This window comes from Ranitomeya imitator, chromosome 1 (genome assembly GCF_032444005.1).
Source record: "Ranitomeya imitator isolate aRanImi1 chromosome 1, aRanImi1.pri, whole genome shotgun sequence".
NCBI lineage: Eukaryota > Metazoa > Chordata > Amphibia > Anura > Dendrobatidae > Ranitomeya > Ranitomeya imitator.
In genome coordinates, this window is record NC_091282.1 from 928477430 (window position 1) to 928496518 (window position 19089).

The 19089-nt window shown below is 42.8% G+C and overlaps 1 protein-coding gene across 1 annotated transcript in view; it reads right to left on the minus strand.

Annotated features, from left to right (window-relative positions):
* Positions 1 to 19089, minus strand: part of HPGDS (hematopoietic prostaglandin D synthase) — a 152679-nt gene that overhangs the window by 12999 nt on the left and 120591 nt on the right. The gene's annotated exons all lie outside the window — the stretch shown is intronic.

Sequence of the window (19089 nt, forward strand, 5' to 3'; positions counted from 1 at the left end):
CAGAGGTGATAAAAAAAATATATGAGCAAAATTATGGTTTACACTGACATGGAATATGTTCAAAAATGTAAGTACTTTCCTTGTATGAGTCTGACCCTTGTTGGAAAAAAGAGGAAAGAAAGGAGGGTTTTTATAAATGCATATATCTGCACGGTTAGTGCTTGTGAGAGTCAACGTATTTAACCCCTAATAAAGGTATAATTTTTCAATAGTAGTACATATATAGAGACTGATTCATTACCAGGGATAAACTAATTGATATTTATCAGACATATTCCATTATTACGATTATTTCTCCCAATATAAATATATGGAAAGTAGCCTAATCCTCACTAAAGGTAATGCACACAGATTTTTGCCTCAAAGATGCAGATTATACTAGAAGTATAGTTGGCAATGCTCAAAGATTCCAAATGGAGTTAAAGGGACACTGTCACCTGAATTTGGAGGGAACAATCTTCAGCCATGGAGGCGGGGTTTTCGGTTGTTTGATTCACCCTTTCCTTACCCGCTGGCTGCATGCTGGCTGCAATATTGGATTGAAGTTCATTCTCTGTCCTCCATAGTACACGCCTGCACAAGGCAAGATTGCAGATTGTGCAGGTACAGTATGTACTACGGAGGACAGAGAATGAGCTTCAATCCAATATTGCAGCCAGCATGCAGCCAGCGGGTAAGGAAAGGGTGAATCAAACAACCGAAAACCCCGCCTCCATGGCTGAAGATTGTTCCCTCCAAATTCAGGTGACAGTGCCCCTTTAATGACAACAACTAGTATTTGGGATTAATCCCATTGTATCAGAGACATGCATAGTACTAAAGTGTATTGTGCTGTTAGAAATGCCATCTATTCAAGTGAATGGTGAGGAAAAGCAGGGAGACATTTCATAATTACAATTATTGCTCATGAAATGAATGTATAGAGCAGCCTAATCCTCACTGAAAGGTAAGGCTAGGTTCACATTGCGTTAGGGCAATCCGTTTAGCGCATAGGCTAACGGACTGCGCTAACGCAATGTCCCAAAAGGGATCGCGTTTGCCGATCTTGCTAGCGCAGACGCCTGATCTGCGCTAGCGAGGAACGGACCTCGAACGCTGCAAGCAGCGTTCGAGGTCCGTCACTCAAATAACGGCACATCGCTAGCGCACGCCCATTGTGGGCGTGCGATAGCGATGCATTCGCCATTGCAAGCAATGGTGGCGTTAATGGACTACGTTACCCCGCATTATGCCGCGGTGTACCGTAGTCTGTTTAACGGGTTCACACAACGCAGTGTGAACCTAGCCTTATGCACACAGTTTTTTGTGACTCAAAAAATGCAAGTTATAATAGAAATACAGTTTACAATGCTCAAGGATTCCAAATGGAGTTAATGGCAACAACTAGTATCTGGCATTACTCCCATAGTACTAGAGACATGCATAGTACTAAAGTGCATTGTGCTGTTAGGCCAGGTTCACATTGCGTTAACAGCAGCCCATTCAACACATGCGTTAACGGGCTGCTGTTAACGCAAGTGCCAATATGTCAGCGCGCTAGCGCAGATAGAGCTAGCAGATGCTCTATATGCGCTAGCAGTGACGGACACGGAAATGCTGCAGCCTGCGTCCCAGGGTCCGTCACTCAATGATGGCACATCGCTAGCGCACACCCATTGTGGGCGTGCGCTAGCGATGCATCAGACATTGGACTCAATGGCGGCATTAATGGACTGCGTACACCGCGTTATGCCATGGTGTAATGTAGTCCGTCTAACATTCGCCAGTAACGTAATGTGAACCCAGCCTTAAGCATCCATCCAAGTGAATAGTGAGGAAAAACAGGGGGCTCTTAGAAACAAAAAGGGATACATGACTTGATTGCAGAGAGGGCACTATTGAAACATTGTACCTTTATTATGGGTTATATACGTTGACTCTCACAAGCACTAACTGTGCAAATATATGCATTTTTTTAAAAAACTCCTCCTTTCTTTCCCCTTTTTTTCAAAGGAAAAAGGGTCAGACTCATACAAGGGAAGTACTTACATTTTTGAACATATTCCATGTCAGTGTAAACCCTTTTTTGCTCATATATATTCTTTTATCACCTATGTACTTCTTTCATATAGAAGACATCACTTCTTTTTTAGGTGATATTTAACCCCTTTACCCCCAAGGGTTGTTTGCACTTTAAAGGGAAGGTGCCATCAAAAAAATTTTTTTTTCAGAAATTGTAAAAATGTAAAGAATTAATGATTACATTTTCTTAAAAAATATCATTTGTTTATAATTTAGTAAAATATGAAAAATAATTTGAAAAGTTTTGGAATTTCCACTTTTAAACACTAGGGGGAGCAGCTGCTGAAATTTCAGAAAAACCTAGTGTACAACTAGCTCACATTACTGCACTGCAGTAATTATGGGCGGAGTCTGCTGACGTGTGTGATGTCTCATCTCCTCCCCTTCTGGGTGTTTGCTAAGGGATAAGAGAGGATGATATTCAGGAACCCAGTGAGCAGCCATTTTGTTGGTGACTGCAGAGTATGGCTGCCGTCACACTAGCAGTATTTGGTCAGTATTTTACCTCAGTATTTGTAAGCCAAAACCAGGAGTGGAACAATTAGAGGAAAAGTATAATAGAAACATCTGTTCCACTTCTGTATTTATCACCCACTCCTGGTTTTAGCTACAAATACTGAGGTAAAATACTGACCAAATACTGATAGTGGACGGCAGCCTTAGGCTACTTTCACACTAGCGTTTTTGGCTGTACGTTGCAATGCGTCGTTCAGGAGAAAAAACACATCCTGCAAAGTTGTCTGCAGGATGCGTTTTTCCCCATAGATTAACATTATCGACGTATTGCCACACGTCGCAACTGTCGTGCGACGGTTGCATCATGTTTTGGTGGACCGCCGCCACAAAAAAAGTTACATGTAACGTTTGTTTGTGCGTCGAGTCCACCATTTTTGACCGCGCATGCACGGCAGAAACTCCGCCCCATCCTCCCCAGACCTTACAATGGGGCAGCGGAAGCGTCGTAAGACTGCTTCTGCTGCCCACGTCGGACATTTCTTTCACAGCATACGTCGGTACATCGGCCCGTACCGACGCTAGTGTGAAAGCAGCCTTATACTGACAAGTAGACAGTCACCGGGGATGGCAGGCAGCAAGGATTCTGGGAGATATGTGGTGGAGGGAGCAGGGTGACAGCAGCACAGAGTATTTCAGGAGAGCAGTGTGCTGGTCTATAGGGGCCCCCTGTTTGGTGCGCGGAGCAGCCAGGGATTATACATAGAGCGCTGTCTTTTATACACATGGATGGACCGTCTGCTCCACAGAAATCCAGGAAACATTTCTGCGGATTGATGGCCTGTTCTGATCCAGACTTTGCATGCAGACCCCATTCCCCTCCTCAGATCCTGTCTTCTCCATCCTGTCCATGTGTGAAAGCGAGGCGACAGGCGCAGTCTGGGGTGACGCTGGGAAGGAAATGTAGCCATATAGTAACAATAAAAATGAGACCCATCTCTTCAGCTACCTCACCAGCCTTCCCCTGACTACACCTAACTGGAGGTCATGCTTTACCCTCTATTACCCCAGACCCGCGTGCAGGTGCTCAGCCAAAACCACCATAGAATGGGTCCGCTTTCTGAAGATAATACTGCCATAGTGTTCTCACATAATACCGCCATATAGATCACACATAATACTGCCAGTGTTCTCACACAATACCACCAGTGTTCTCACATACCGCCATATAGATCACACATAATACTGCCAGTGTTCTCACATAATACCGCCATATAGATCACACATAATACTGCCAGTGTTCTCACATAATACCGCCATATAGATCACACAATACCACCAGTGTTCTCACATACCGCCATATAGATCACACATACCACCAGTGTTCACATACTGCCATATAGATCACACATAATACTGCCAGTGTTTTCACAATACCGCCATATAATTCTCACAATACTGATCAAGCATAATACCACCATACAGATCACATAATACCGTCATATAGATCTCACGTAATGCCATTACACAGCATGACGCCCGCAGCTCCTGTTATCGCACACATTGAGTTGTGTGTGCAATGGGGAAAGACATGCAGGGGGGAGAGGAGTGCATAGGAGAGGATTAGATACACGGTTCACCAGACAGTATCACACAGGAGAGGATTAGATACACGGCTCAGCATATCACACAGTATAGGATTAGATACACAGCTCAGCAGACAGTTTCACATAGGATAGGATTAGATACACGGCTCAGCAGACAGTATCACACAGGAGAGGATTAGATACACGGCTCAGCATAATATCACACAGTATAGGATTAGATACACGGCTCAGCAGACAGTATTACACAGGAGAGGATTAGATACACGGCTCAGCATAATATCACACAGGAGAGGATTAGATACACGGCTCAGCAGACAGTATTACACAGGAGAGGATTAGATACATGGCTCAGCATAATATCACACAGGAGAGGATTAGATACACGGCTCAGCAGACAGTATCACACAGGAGAGGATTAGATACATGGCCCAGCAGACAGTATCACACAGAAGATTAGATACACGGCTCAGCATAATATCACACAGTATAGGATTAGATGCATGGCTCAGCATAGTATCACACAGGAGAGGATTAGATGCATGGCTCAGCATAATATCACACAGGATAGGATTAGATACACGGCTCAGCATATCATCACAGGAGAGGATTAGATACATGGCTCAGCAGACAGTATCACACAGTATAGGATTAGATACACGGCTTAGCATAATATCACAGGAGAGGATTAGATACACGGCTCAGCATAATATCACAGGAGAGGATTAGATACACGGCTCAGCAGACAGTATCACACAGGAGATGATTAGATACACGGCTCAGCAGACAGTATCACACAGGAGAAGATTAGATACACGGCTCAGCATAATATCACACAGTATAGGATTAGATGCATGGCTCAGCATAGTATCACACAGGAGAGGATTAGATGCATGGCTCAGCATAGTATCACACAGGAGAGGATTAGATGCATGGCTCAGCATAATATCACACAGGATAGGATTAGATACACGGCTCAGCATAATATCACAGGAGAGGATTAGATACACGGCTCAGCATAATATCACAGGAGAGGATTAGATACACGGCTCAGCAGACTATCACACAGGAGATGATTAGATACACGGCTCAGCAGACAGTATCACACAGGAGAGGATTAGATACACGGCTCAGCATAATATCACACAGTATAGGATTAGATACACGGCTCAGTATAATATCACACAGGAGAGGATTAGATACATGGCTCAGCAGACAGTATCACACAGGATAGGATTAGATACACTTCTCAGCAGACAGTATCACACAGGAGAGGATTAGATACACGGCTCAGCATAATATCACAGGAGAGGATTAGATACACGGCTCAGCATAATATCACAGGAGAGGATTAGATACACGGCTCAGCAGACAGTATCACACAGGAGATGATTAGATACACGGCTCAGCAGACAGTATCACACAGGAGAAGATTAGATACACGGCTCAGCATAATATCACACAGTATAGGATTAGATGCATGGCTCAGCATAGTATCACACAGGAGAGGATTAGATGCATGGCTCAGCATAGTATCACACAGGAGAGGATTAGATGCATGGCTCAGCATAATATCACACAGGATAGGATTAGATACACGGCTCAGCATAATATCACAGGAGAGGATTAGATACACGGCTCAGCATAATATCACAGGAGAGGATTAGATACACGGCTCAGCAGACTATCACACAGGAGATGATTAGATACACGGCTCAGCAGACAGTATCACACAGGAGAGGATTAGATACACGGCTCAGCATAATATCACACAGTATAGGATTAGATACACGGCTCAGTATAATATCACACAGGAGAGGATTAGATACATGGCTCAGTATAATATCACACAGTATAGGATTAGATACACGGCTCAGTATAATATCACACAGTATAGGATTAGATACACGGCTCAGTATAATATCACACAGTATAGGATTAGATACACGGCTCAGCATAATATCACACAGTATAGGATTAGATACACGGCTCAGTATAATATCACACAGGAGAGGATTAGATACATGGCTCAGCAGACAGTATCACACAGGATAGGATTAGATACACTTCTCAGCAGACAGTATCACACAGGAGAGGATTAGATACACTTCTCAGCAGACAGTATCACACAGGAGAGGATTAGATACATGGCTCAGCACAGTATCACACAGGAGAGGATTAGATACAGGGGCCAGCAGACAGTATTACACAGGAGAGGATTAGATACTTGGCTCAGCACAGTGTAGTGATAGATGCACGGTCTGATGTCCTGTGAGGAGCTACAGTGAGGTCGAGCAGCACAGAGCCTCCCATCCCCCTCTGTTACCTCTCTGCAGCTCCTGATAGAGGACATCAGATGGCAGCACTCCTTCACCCTCTCAAGGGATTACAGCCACACACCAGGCAGCAGAGGACAGGGAACGCCGCTGAGTGTGAGGGGAGACAGATGGAGCTGCCCCTCTAACAGCACAGCTCTCAGTCACAGTGGAGCTCACAGATATACTCCACTGTAGGCTGAAGCAAGATGGCGCCGATCTCCTGCCTCTGCTGTGATGTGGAGACCGCCCAGGGGGCGTGGCCACATCAGAGCAGAGAGAAGCTGAGCTTATAATTGTAGCTAATGGGTCGCCTCCCGACCGCAGCCTCCTATGTCCAGGGCAGCCGTAATTTGCACAGTGTAAGTGTCGTGCTGGGACTCTTACACTGCTGCAAAGCAAAATGGCGGCGCCCAGTGGCTGCAAAAATAATTAATAATAAAAAAGATATTAAAGTTAAAAAAAATAATTTTGTATTAAAAATAATTGTTTATGTAAACAATTATTTTTAATACAAAAACAAAATTGCGGCACCTTCCCTTTAATGACCGGGCCAATTTTTATAATTCTGACCACTGTCCCTTTATGAGGTTATAACTCTGGAACGCTTCAACGGATCCTGATTATTCTGACATTGTTTTCTCGTGACATATTGTACTTCATGACAGTGGTAAAATTTCTTTGATAGTACCTGCATTTATTTGTGAAAAAAAAGGAAATTTGGCAAAAATTTTGAACATTTTGCAATTTTCCAAATTTGAATGTTTATGCCCTTAAATCAGAGATATATCACACAAAATACTTAATAAGTAACATTTCCCACATGTCTACTTTACATCAGAACAGTTTTGGAACCCAAATTTTTTTTGTTAGGGAGTTATAAGGGTTAAAAGTTGACCAGCAATTTTTCATTTTTACAACACCATTTTTTTTAGGGACCACATCTCATTTGAAGTCATTTTGAGGGGTCAATATGATAGAAAATAACCAAGTGTGACACCATTCTAAAAACTGCACTCCTCAAGGTGCTCAAAACCACATTCAAGAGGTTTATTAACCCTTCAAGTGTTTCAAAGGAATTTTTGGAATGTTTAACAAAAAATGAACATTTAACTTTTTTTCACAAAAAATTTACTTCAGCTCCAATTTGTTTTATTTTACCAAGGGTAACAGGAGAAATTGGACCCCAAAAGTTGTTATGCAATTTCTCCTGAGTATGCTGATACCCCATATGTGAGGGTAAAACACTGTTTGGGCGCATGGCAGAGCTCGGAAGGGAAGGAGCGCCATTTGACTTTTCAATGCAAAATTGGAATTGAGAGAGGATGCCATGTCACGTTTGGAGAGCCCCTGATGTGCCTAAACATTGAAACCCCACAAGTGACACCATTTTGGAAAGTAGACCCCCTAAGGAACTTATCTAGATGTGTGGTGAGCACCTTGACCCACCAAGTGCTTCACAGAAGTTTATAATGTAGAGCCGTAAAAATAAAAAAAATCATATTTTTTCACAAAAATGATCTTTTCGCCCCCAATTTTTTACAAAAGAAATTGGACCCCAAAAGGTGATGTGACTAAACAGTGGAAACCCCCCAATTCTAACTGAAACCCTAACACACCCCTATCCCTATTCCCAACCCTAACATAACTCTAACCACACCCCTAACCCGAACATGCCCCTAATCCCAACCATACCCCTAACTCCAACACACCCCTAACCCTAATCCCAATTCTAACCACACCCCTAACTCCAACACACCCCTAATCCTGACCATAACCCTAACCACACCCCTAACCCTGACACACCCCTAACCCTAATCCAACCGTAAATGTAATCCAAACCCTATCCCTAACTTTAGCCCCATCCCTAACTTTAGCCCTAACCTTAAATTTAGCTCCACCCCTAACCCTAACTTTAGCCCTAACCCTAACTTTAGCCCCAACCCTAACCTTAGCCCTATCCCTAACTTTAGCCCCTATCCTAACCCTAACCGAAAAATAGAAATAAATACATTTTTTAATTTTATTATTTTTCCCTAACTAACGGGGTGATGAAGGGGGGTTTGATTTACTATTTATAGTAGCTATAATTTTACCATATTTTGATCCACAGAGTCATTTGAGGTCTTGTTTTTTGCGGGACGAGTTGAATTTATTGGTACCATTTTCGGGCACATGACATTTTTTGATCGCTTTTTATTCCGATTTTTGTGAGGCAGAATGACCAAAAACCAGCAATTCATGAATTTCTTTTTTGGGGGGGGGGTGTTTATACCATTCCACTTTTGGTAAAATTTATAAACCAGTTTAATTTTTCGGGTCAGTACGATTACAGCGATACCTCATTTATATCATTTTTTATGTTTTGCCGCTTTTATACGATAAAAATTATTTTATATAAAAAATTATTATTTTTACATCGCTTTATTCTGAGGACTAGAACTTTTTTAAAACCACTCAGTTGGTTGCACTGCAGCTTTGCAGCGCTGGAGTCCTGGGTTCTAATCCCACCTTGGACAACATCTGCAAGGAGTTGGTATGTTCTCCCCGTGTTTCCTCCGGGTACTCCAGTTTCCTCCCACTTTCCAAAGACATACTGATAGGGAATTTAGATTGTGAGCCCCATCGGGGACAGTGATGATAATGTGTGCAAACTGTAAAGTGCTGCGGAATATATTAACGCTATATAAAAATAAAGATTATTATTAGTTTTATTTTTTCGCTTATGACGCTGTATGGTGGCTCGCTTTTTGCGGGACAAGATGACATTTTCAGCGGTACCATGCTTTTTTATATCCCTCTTTTTGATCGCGTGTTATTCCACATTTTTCACGGTGTTCACTGAAGGGGTTAATTAGTGGGACAGTTTTATAGGTCGGGTCGTTACGGACTCGGGAATGCTAAATATGTTTACTTTTATTGTTTTTTTTATTTAGATATAGAAATGTATTTATTGGAACAATTTTTTTTTCTTTATTTAGGTTTTTTTTTTTTTTTACACTTCTAAATATTTTTTTTTACTTGTATACATTGCCCCAGCGGGGGACATGACTATAAAGTGTCAGATCACTGATCTGACACTTTGCAGTGCACTGTGTCAGATCAGCGATCTCACAGGCACTGCAGGGAGGAGGAGGTAGGAGACCCCCGGAGTAACGCGATCCGTGGGTCTCAGAGAAGCATGCAGGAAGCCCCCTCCCTGCGCGATGCTTCCCTATGCCGCCGGAACGCTGCGATCATGTTTGATCCGAGTGTTCCGGGGGTTAATGTGCCGTGACCGCTCCTGGCACATAGTGCTAGATGTCAGCTGCGATAGTCAGCTGACAGCCGGCCCCAATCAGCTGCGCGCCCCCCATGAGCGTGGCTGATCGGTGATTACACACTATCCCGTCAGTGGTCATACGGGTCCATACCACCTCGACGGGATAGTACGTCATATTTCAGAAAGGGGTTAACACATCCCAAGTATACATTTCCCTGTATTTGCAGATCTGTTTTGCAATTTGTGTTTCCCATTGATGTTGTAATTTTATGTAAGCAATTGTTTAATAAAGATATTTTGTACTTTAAAAAAAACACTTTGCATTTGCTTCTCTATATTTATAGGTAAATAATTAATTGTAGAAGTGCCATTTAACCCCTTCATGACCTATTTTGACCTTAAAGACCTTGCTGTTTTTTGCAATTCTGACCAGTGTCCCTTTATGAGGTAATAACTCAGGAACGCTTCAATGGATCCTAGCGGTTCTGAGATTGTTTTTTCGTGACATATTGGGCTTCATGTTAGTGGTAAAATTAGGTCAATAAATTCTGTGTTTATTTGTGATAAAAACGGAAATTTGGCGAAAATTTTGAAAATTTCGCAATTTTCACATTTTGAATTTTTATTCTGTTAAACCAGAGAGGTATGTGACAGAAAATAGTTAATAAATAACATTTCCCACACGTCTACTTTACATCAGCACAATTTTGGAAACAAAATTTTTGTTTGCTAGGAAGTTATAAGGGTTAAAATTTGACCAGCGATTTCTCATTTTTACAACGAAATTTACAAAACCATTTTTTTTAGGGACCACCTCACATTTGAAGTCAGTTTGAGGGGTCTATATGGCTGAAAATACCCCAAAGTGACACCATTCTAAAAACTGCACCCCTCAAGGTACTCAAAACCACATTCAAGAAGTTTATTAACCCTTCAGGTGCTTCACAGCAGCAGAAGCAACATGGAAGGAAAAAATGAACATTTAACTTTTTAGTCACAAAAATGATTTTTCAGCAACAATTTTTGTATTTTCCCAATGGTAAAAGGAGAAACTGAACCACGAAAGTTGTTGTCCAATTTGTCCTGAATACGCTGATACCTCATATGTGGGGGTAAAACACTGTTTGGGCGCACGGCAGGGCTTGGAAGGGAAGGAGCGCCATTTGACTTTTTGAATGAAAAATTGGCTGCACTCTTTAGCGGACACCATGTCAAGTTTGGAGAGCCCCCGTGTGCCTAAAAATTGGAGCTCCCCCACAAGTGACCCCATTTTGGAAACTAGACGCCCCAAGGAACTTATCTAGATGCATAGTGAGCCCTTTAAACCCCCAGCTGCTTCACAAATTGATCTGTAAAAATGAAAAAGTACTATTTTTTCACAAAAAAAATTCTTTTAGCCTCAATTTTTTCATTTTCACATGGACAACAGGATAAAATGGATCCTAAAATTTGTTTGGCAATTTCTCCTGAGCACACCGATACCTCACATGTGGGGGTAAACCACTGTTTGGGCACATGGTAAGGCTCGGAAGGGAAGGAGCGCCATTTGACTTTTTGAATGAAAAATTATCTCCATCGTTAGCGGACACCATGTCGCGTTTGGAGAGACCCTGTGTGCTTAAACATTGGAGCTCCCCAACAAGTGACCCCATTTTGGAAACTGGACCCCCCAAGGAACTTATCTAGATGCCTAGTGAGCACTTTAAACCCTCAGGTGCTTCACAAATTGATCCGTAAAAATGAAAAAGTACTTTTTTTCACAAAAAATTTATTTTCACCTCAATTTTTTCATTTTCACATGGGCAATAGGATAAAATGGATCCTCAAATTTGTTGAGCAATTTCTCCCGAGTACGCCGATACCTCATATGTGGGGGTAAACCACTGTTTGGGCACACGGCAGGGCTCAGAAGGGAAGGCGCGCCTTTTGACTTTTTGAATGGAAAATTAGCTCCATTTGTTAGCGGACACCATGTCGTATTTGGAGAGCCCCTGTGTGCCTATGCAATGGAGCTCCCCCACAAGTGACCCCATTTTGGAAACTAGACCCCCCAAGGAACTTATCTAGATGCATACTGAGCACTTTAAACCCCCAGGTGCTTCACAGAAGTTTATAATGCAGGGCCAAGAAAATAAAAAATAATTTTTCTTTTCTCAAAAATGATTTTTTAGCCTGGAATTTCCTATTTTGCCAATGGTAATAGGAGAAATTGGACCACAAGTGTTGTTGTTCAGTTTGTCCTGAGTATGCAGATACCCCAAATGTGGGGGTAAACCACTGTTTGGGCGCACGGCAGGGCTCAGAAGGGAAGGCACGCCATTTGGCTTTTTAAATGGAAAATTAGCTCCAATCATTAGCGGACACCATGTCGCGTTTGGAGAGCCCCTGTGTGCCTAAACATTAGAGATCCCCCACAAATGACCCCATTTTGGAAACTAGACCCCCAAAGGAACTAATCTAGATGTGTGGTGAGCACTTTGAACCCTCAAGTGCTTCACAGAAGTTTATAACGCAGAGCCATGAAAATAAAAAATAAAAATTCTTTTCTCAAAAATGATTTTTTAGCCCGCAATTTTTTATTTTCCCAAGGGTAACAGGAGAAATTTGACCCCAAAAGTTGTTGTCCAGTTTCTCCTGAGTACGCTGATACCCAATATGTGGGGGTAAACCACTGTTTAGGCACATGCTGGGGCTCGGAAGTGAAGTAGTGACGTTTTGAAATGCAGACTTTGATGGAATGCTTTGCGGGCGTCACGTTGCGTTTGCAGAGCCCCTGATGTGGCTAAACAGTAGAAACCCACCACAAGTGACCCCATTTTGGAAACTAGACCCCGAAAGGAACTTATCTAGATGTGAGGTGAGCACTTTGAACCCCCAAATGCTTCACAGAAGTTCATAACACAGAGCAATGAAAATAATAAATACGTTTTCTTTCCTCAAAAATAATTTTTTAGCCCAGAATTTTTTATTTTCCCAAGGGTTACAGGAGAAATTGGACCACAAATATTGTTGTCCAGTTTCTCCTGAGTACGCTAATACCCCATGTGTGGGGGTAAACCACTGTTTGGGCACACGTGGGGGCTCAGAAGGGAAGTAGTGACTTTTGAAATGCAGACTTTGATGGAATGGTCTGCGGGCGTCACATTGCGTTTGCAGAGCCCCTGGTGTGCCTAAACAGTAGAAACCCCACACAAGTGACCCCATTTTGGAAACTAGACCCCCAAAGGAACTTATCTAGATATGTGGTGAGCACTTTCAACCCCCAAGTGCTTTACAAAAGTTTATAACACAGAGCCGTGAAAATAATAAATACGTTTTCTTTCCTCAAAAATAATTTTTTAGCCCAGAATTTTTTATTTTCTTAAAGGTTACAGGAGAAATTCGACCCCAAAAGTTGTTGTCCAGTTTCTCCTGAGTACGCTGATACCCCATGTGTGGGGGTAAACCACTGTTTGGGCACACGTCGGGGCTCAGAAGGGAAGTAGTGACTTTTGAAATGCAGACTTTGATGGAATGGTCTGCGGACGTCATGTTGCGTTTCCAGAGCCCCTGGTGTGCCTAATCAGTAGAAACCCCCCACAAGTGACCCCATTTTGGAAACTAGACCCCCCAAGGAACTTATCTAGATATGTGGTGAACACTTTGAACCCCCAAGTGCTTCACAGACGTTTACAACACAGAGCCGTGAAAATAAAAAATCATTTTTCTTTCCTCAAAAATGATGTTTTAGCAAGCAATTTTTTATTTTCTCAAGGGTAACAGGAGAAATTGGACCCCAGTAATTGTTGCGCAGTTTGTCCTGAGTATGCTGGTACCCCATATGTGGGGGTAAACCACTGTTTGGGCACACGTCGGGGCTCGGAATTGAGGGAGCACCATTTGACTTTTTGAATACAAGATTGGCTGGAATCAATGGTGGCGCCATGTTGCGTTTGGAGACCCCATGATGTGCCTAAACAGTGGAAACCCCTCAATTCTAACTCCAACACTAACCCCAACACACCCCTAACTCTAATCCCAACTGTAGCCATAACCCTAATCACAACCCTAACCCCAACACACCCGTAACCCCAACACACCCCTAACCACAACCCTAATTCCAACCCAACCCTAGCCCTAAGGCTATGTGCCCACGTTGCGGATTCGTATGAGATTTTTCAGCACCATTTTTGAAAAATCCACGGGTAAAAGGCACTGCATTTTACCTGCGGATTTACCGCGGATTTCCAGTGTTTTTTGTCCGGATTTCACCTGCGGATTCCTATTGAGGAACAGGTGTAAAACGCTGCGGAATCCGCACAAAGAATTGACATGCTGCGGAAAATACAACGCAGCGTTCCCGCGCGGTATTTTCCGCACCATGGGCACAGCGGATTTGGCTTTCCATATGTTTACATGGTACTGTAAACCTGATGGAACACTGCTGCGAATCCGCAGCGGCCAATCCGCTGCGGATCCGCAGCGGCCAATCCGCACCGTGTGCACATAGCCTAATTCTAAAGGTATGTGCACACGCTGCGGAAAACGCTGCGGATCCGCAGCAGTTTCCCATGAGTTTACAGTTCAATGCAAACCTATGGGAAACAAAAATCGCTGTACACATGCTGCAGAAAAACTGCACGGAAACGCAGCGGTTTACATTCCGCAGCATGTCACTTCTTTCTGCGGATTCCGCAGCGGTTTTACAACTGCTCAAATAGAAAATCGCTGTTGTAAAACCGCATTGAAATGCGCAGAAAAAACGCGGTAAATCCGCCATAAATCCGCAGCGGTTTAGCACTGCGGATTTATCAAATCCGCAGCGGAAAAATCCGCAGAGGACCAGAATACGTGTGCACATACCGAAACCCTACCCCTAACCCTACCCCTAACCCTACCCCTAACCCTAACCCTACCCCTAACCCTAACCCTACCCCTAACCCTAACCCTAGTTCTTACCCCAACCTTAGTGGAAAAAAAAAATATTTTTTTTATTGTCCCTACCTATGGGGGTGACAAAGGGGGGGGGGTCATTTACTTTTTTTTATTTTGATCACTGAGATAGGTTATATCTCAGTGATCAAAATTCACTCTGGAACGAATCTGCCGGCCGACAGATTCGGCGGGCGCACTGCACATGCGCCCGCCATTTTGGAAGATGGCGGCGCCCAGGAAAGAAGACAGACGGTCCCCAGGAGGCCAGGTAAGTATAAGGGGGGGAGATCAGGGCACGGGGGGGGGGCGTCGGAGCACGGGGGAGTGGATCGGAACACGGGGGGTGGATTGGAGCACGGAGTGGGGGATCGCTGTGCGGGCGGGTGGATCGGAGCACGGGGGGGGATCGCTGTGCGGGGGGATCGCTGTGCGGGGGGGATCGGAGTGCGGGGGGGTTTGATTGGAGCACGGGGGGTGTGATTGGAGCATGGGGGGAGCGGGCAGGAGGACGGGGGAGCGGAGCACAGGACCGAGGGGAGCGGACCACAGATCGGGGGGCTGGGAGGCGATCGGAGGGGTGGGGTGGGTGCACATTAGTGTGTCCAGCCATGGCCGATGATATTGCAGCATCGGCCATGGCTGGATTGTAATATTTCACCATTTTTTTAGGTGAAATATTACAAATCGCTCTGATTGGCAGTTTCACTTTCAACAGCCAATCAGAGCGATCGTAGCCACGAGGGGGTGAAGCCACCCCCCCTCTGCTAAACTACCACTCCCCCTGTCCCTGCAGATCGGGTGAAATGGGAGTTAACCCTTTCACCCGATCTGCAGGGACGCGATCTTTCCATGACGCATATGCTGCGTCATGGGTCGGAATGGCACCGACTTTCATGACGCAGCGTATGCGTCAAAGGTCGGGAAGGGGTTAAAAAAGCTAGGTAATTTTTTCGCTTGGTTGTACATTTTTCTACAAAGCCTCCTCATTTCAGGGACTCTAAAGTAATTGGGCAGATTAACTTTGCCATAAATAAAATGTTCATTGTTAATTTTGTAGAGAATCCTTTGCAGGCAATAACTGTTTGAAGTCTGGAAGCCATGGACGTTACCAAAGGCTGGGTCTCCTCCTTTTGTGATGCTTTGCCAGGCCTTTACTGCAGCTGACTTCAGATGTTGCTTGTTGATCTTTCTACCTTAGCATGAAATGCATACTGGATGAGGTTGAGATCCAGTGCTTGACTCAACCATTGCAGAATATCCCACTTCTTTGCCTTAAATAACTCCTGGGTTGCTTTTGCAGTATGTTTGGGGTCATTGACTATCTGTACTGTGAAGTGCCATCCAATCAACTCTGCTGCATGTGGTTGAATCTGAGCAGAAGGTATAGCCCTGTACACTTCAGAATGTATCCAGCTGCTTCTGTTTTCAGTCACATCATCATGAACACTAGTGACTAAGTGCCATTAGAAGCCATGCATGCCCAAGCCATCACACTGCCTTCACCATGTTTTACAGAAGATGTGATGTGCTTAGGATCATGAGCCATTCCAAGCCTTCTCCATACTTTCTTCTTCCCATCATTCTAGTACATGTTGATCTTAGTTATATCTGTCCAAAGAAAGCTTTTCCAAAACTGGGTCTGCTTCTTTAGATGTTTTTCGGCACACTTTAACCTGGCCTTTCTATTTTTAAGGCTGAATAATGGTACGGACATTATGATGAACCGTCTGTATTTGCTCTCTTGAAGTATTTTCTTTATGATATACTTAAACACTTCAACACCTACTTCCTGGAGCATGTTCTTCAAGTGGGTGAATATTGTGAAGGGGTTTTTCTTCATCATGGAAATGATTCTGTGATCATCCACCGCTGTTATCTTCCATGGACTTCCTGGCTTTTTTGAGATCCCAAGCTCACAAGAGCTCTTTTTTTTGCAGAATGCACTTTAAACAGTTGATTTGGCCACTCCTAACATTTCTGATTTCTCTCTGATAGATTTCTTCTTTTTATCTGCCTAATGATGTCCTTTCGGTTTCACTTCTATTGAGAGCTTATTTGATTGCATGTTGTGGGTTCAGAGCAACAGCTTTCAAATGCAAATGCCCTCTGGAATCAGACCTTTTACTTGCTTAATTGATAATCGATTAAGCTAGGTTCACATTGCATTAGCTTATCCGCTAAACGGATTGCACTAACGGATTACGCTAACGCAATGTCCAAAAAGGGATTGCATTCGGCAATCCCGCTAGCACAGATGCCCGATCTGCGCTAGCGAAGAACGGACCCTGAACGCTGCAAGCAGCGTTCGAGGTCCGTCCGAAACTAACGGCACATCGCAGACGCATGCCAAAAATGGCATATGTTTGTGATGCGTTAGGGATCCGTTAGCACGTTGCAGTCAATGGGTGCGCTAACGGATCCGTTACATAGCGTTAATTGCGACAATTGCGCCATGTAACGGAGTCCGTTAACGGACAGCCACTAACGCAATGTGAACCTAGCCTTAATGAGGGAAAGCCCATTAAAGAGCTTTTGAGATAATTGTCCAATTACATTTGGTCCTTTGAAAAAGAGACAGCTACATATTAAAGAGCTGTAATTTCTAAACCCTTACTTAAGCTAGGATGTGAGTACCCTCAAATTAAAGCTGAGAGTCTGCACTTTAAGCCGATATTGATTACATAACTGTATTTTGATTGGGTTTTATTACACATCTAAAATGCCAAAATTTGTCACTGTCCAAATATTTCTGGACTTCAACTGTAAGTATTGGTTGGGGGTTACACTAAATTGCATGTCAATGTCTAATGCAGATTACAAAATGAATTTGCAGGTCAATGGATAAAAAAGTATAATGGGGGTAATAATAATAATAATAATTTTATTGATATAGCGCCAACATATTCCGCAGCGCTTTACAAATTATAGAGGGGATTTGTACAGACAATAAACATTACAGCATAACAGAAATCACAGTTCAAAATAGATTCCAAGAGGAATGAGGGCCCTGCTCACAAGCTTACAAACTGAGGAAAAGGGGAGACACGAGAGGTGGATGGTAACAATTGCTTTAGTTATTTGGGGTAGCTAAATTGTCAGTAGCTTACATTAAATACTTTACTGAGGTTCATGGAAAAACAGTATTGTAAGTTATCTAGGTCATTTGTACTCATCTATTCTGGAACATCTGTTTCTATGGTGGTAATAGTAAGATTTACCCACTTCATTGATCCTGGACAGTCATACTAGCAATAGGTGATAAAGGTTCTATGAAATTCTTAACTTTTACCTATGATTTGTGCCTAATAGTACATTGCATGTCTATGCTTAATACAGATTACAAAATGAATTTGCAGATCAGTGGGCAAAAACATTGTTAAAAGGGGTAGCCAAACTGTCAGGTCTCATAGTCAAATCTAATATAACCAGAAATCTAAATAACTAAAAATGAAAAATAACTAAATAACTAGCTTTCTGATCAATAAAATGAATATAACAATTGTATATCAGTGATTATATGGTGATCTTATGGGGTACATGTTCTGTATGATCTCAGATACACACACACACACACACACACACACACACACACACACACACACACACACACACACACACATATATATATATATACATACATACACATATACATGAAAAGGATCTGTTACCAGATGTCAAAATATAAGGTGCATACATAATGAAACATCTCTTAAAACAGATGAGGCTGAAGTACTTACTTTAGTATTCCATTTCAGAATGGTTGCAAAATTGTTATTGAAATATATACCTAATTTCCCATCCGCATAACCTGATTAACAGCTCCTCAATGTCCCTTCTCCCTGCTGTCGCTGTACAAGCTGCAGATGTCAATAGGAATGGGGGGCTGGAAATGTAATACACTTGGACTCCTGAGTTTTGTCATTCTCTATATGGATTCATAAAATTCCTATTTTAATATCAATATTTACAGCCATTCTGCATTTTCAGAGTAAGTACACCAGCCTCATAAGGTCCGAGAGATTAATTCAATAATGTATGCAGTTTTTATTGTGGAATCTGGTGACAGATCAAATTAATGGTCAGCTATACACTAATCCTTTATATTTTCCAATCACAAATGTTTAGCATTATGTGCTAAAAGTTCTCCACAGAAACGTGAGCAAAAATATATTTGACCTCTCATGAAACTAAATCCAAAATCACTTCCTTTTCTCGGTATATATCAAGTCTTCCAAACCCTTTTCTGTCCATCAGAGACAGATTTTCCCATCAGCGTATTTTAATGCTTAAGTAAAGATGGTAAAGTGCAGAAATCTCTCCGGTGCTCTTTTCACTTTCCCGTTTCCTTACGCCTTTGCTACTTCTGACTTTAGAGCTGTGTTTCTACTTCACCAGTTTCAAGGTTAAACTAATTTTTTACATTTTACACCCACTTGTTACATTGTAGTCTGCGCATTTTCCTTGTGTCATTTTCCAGCGT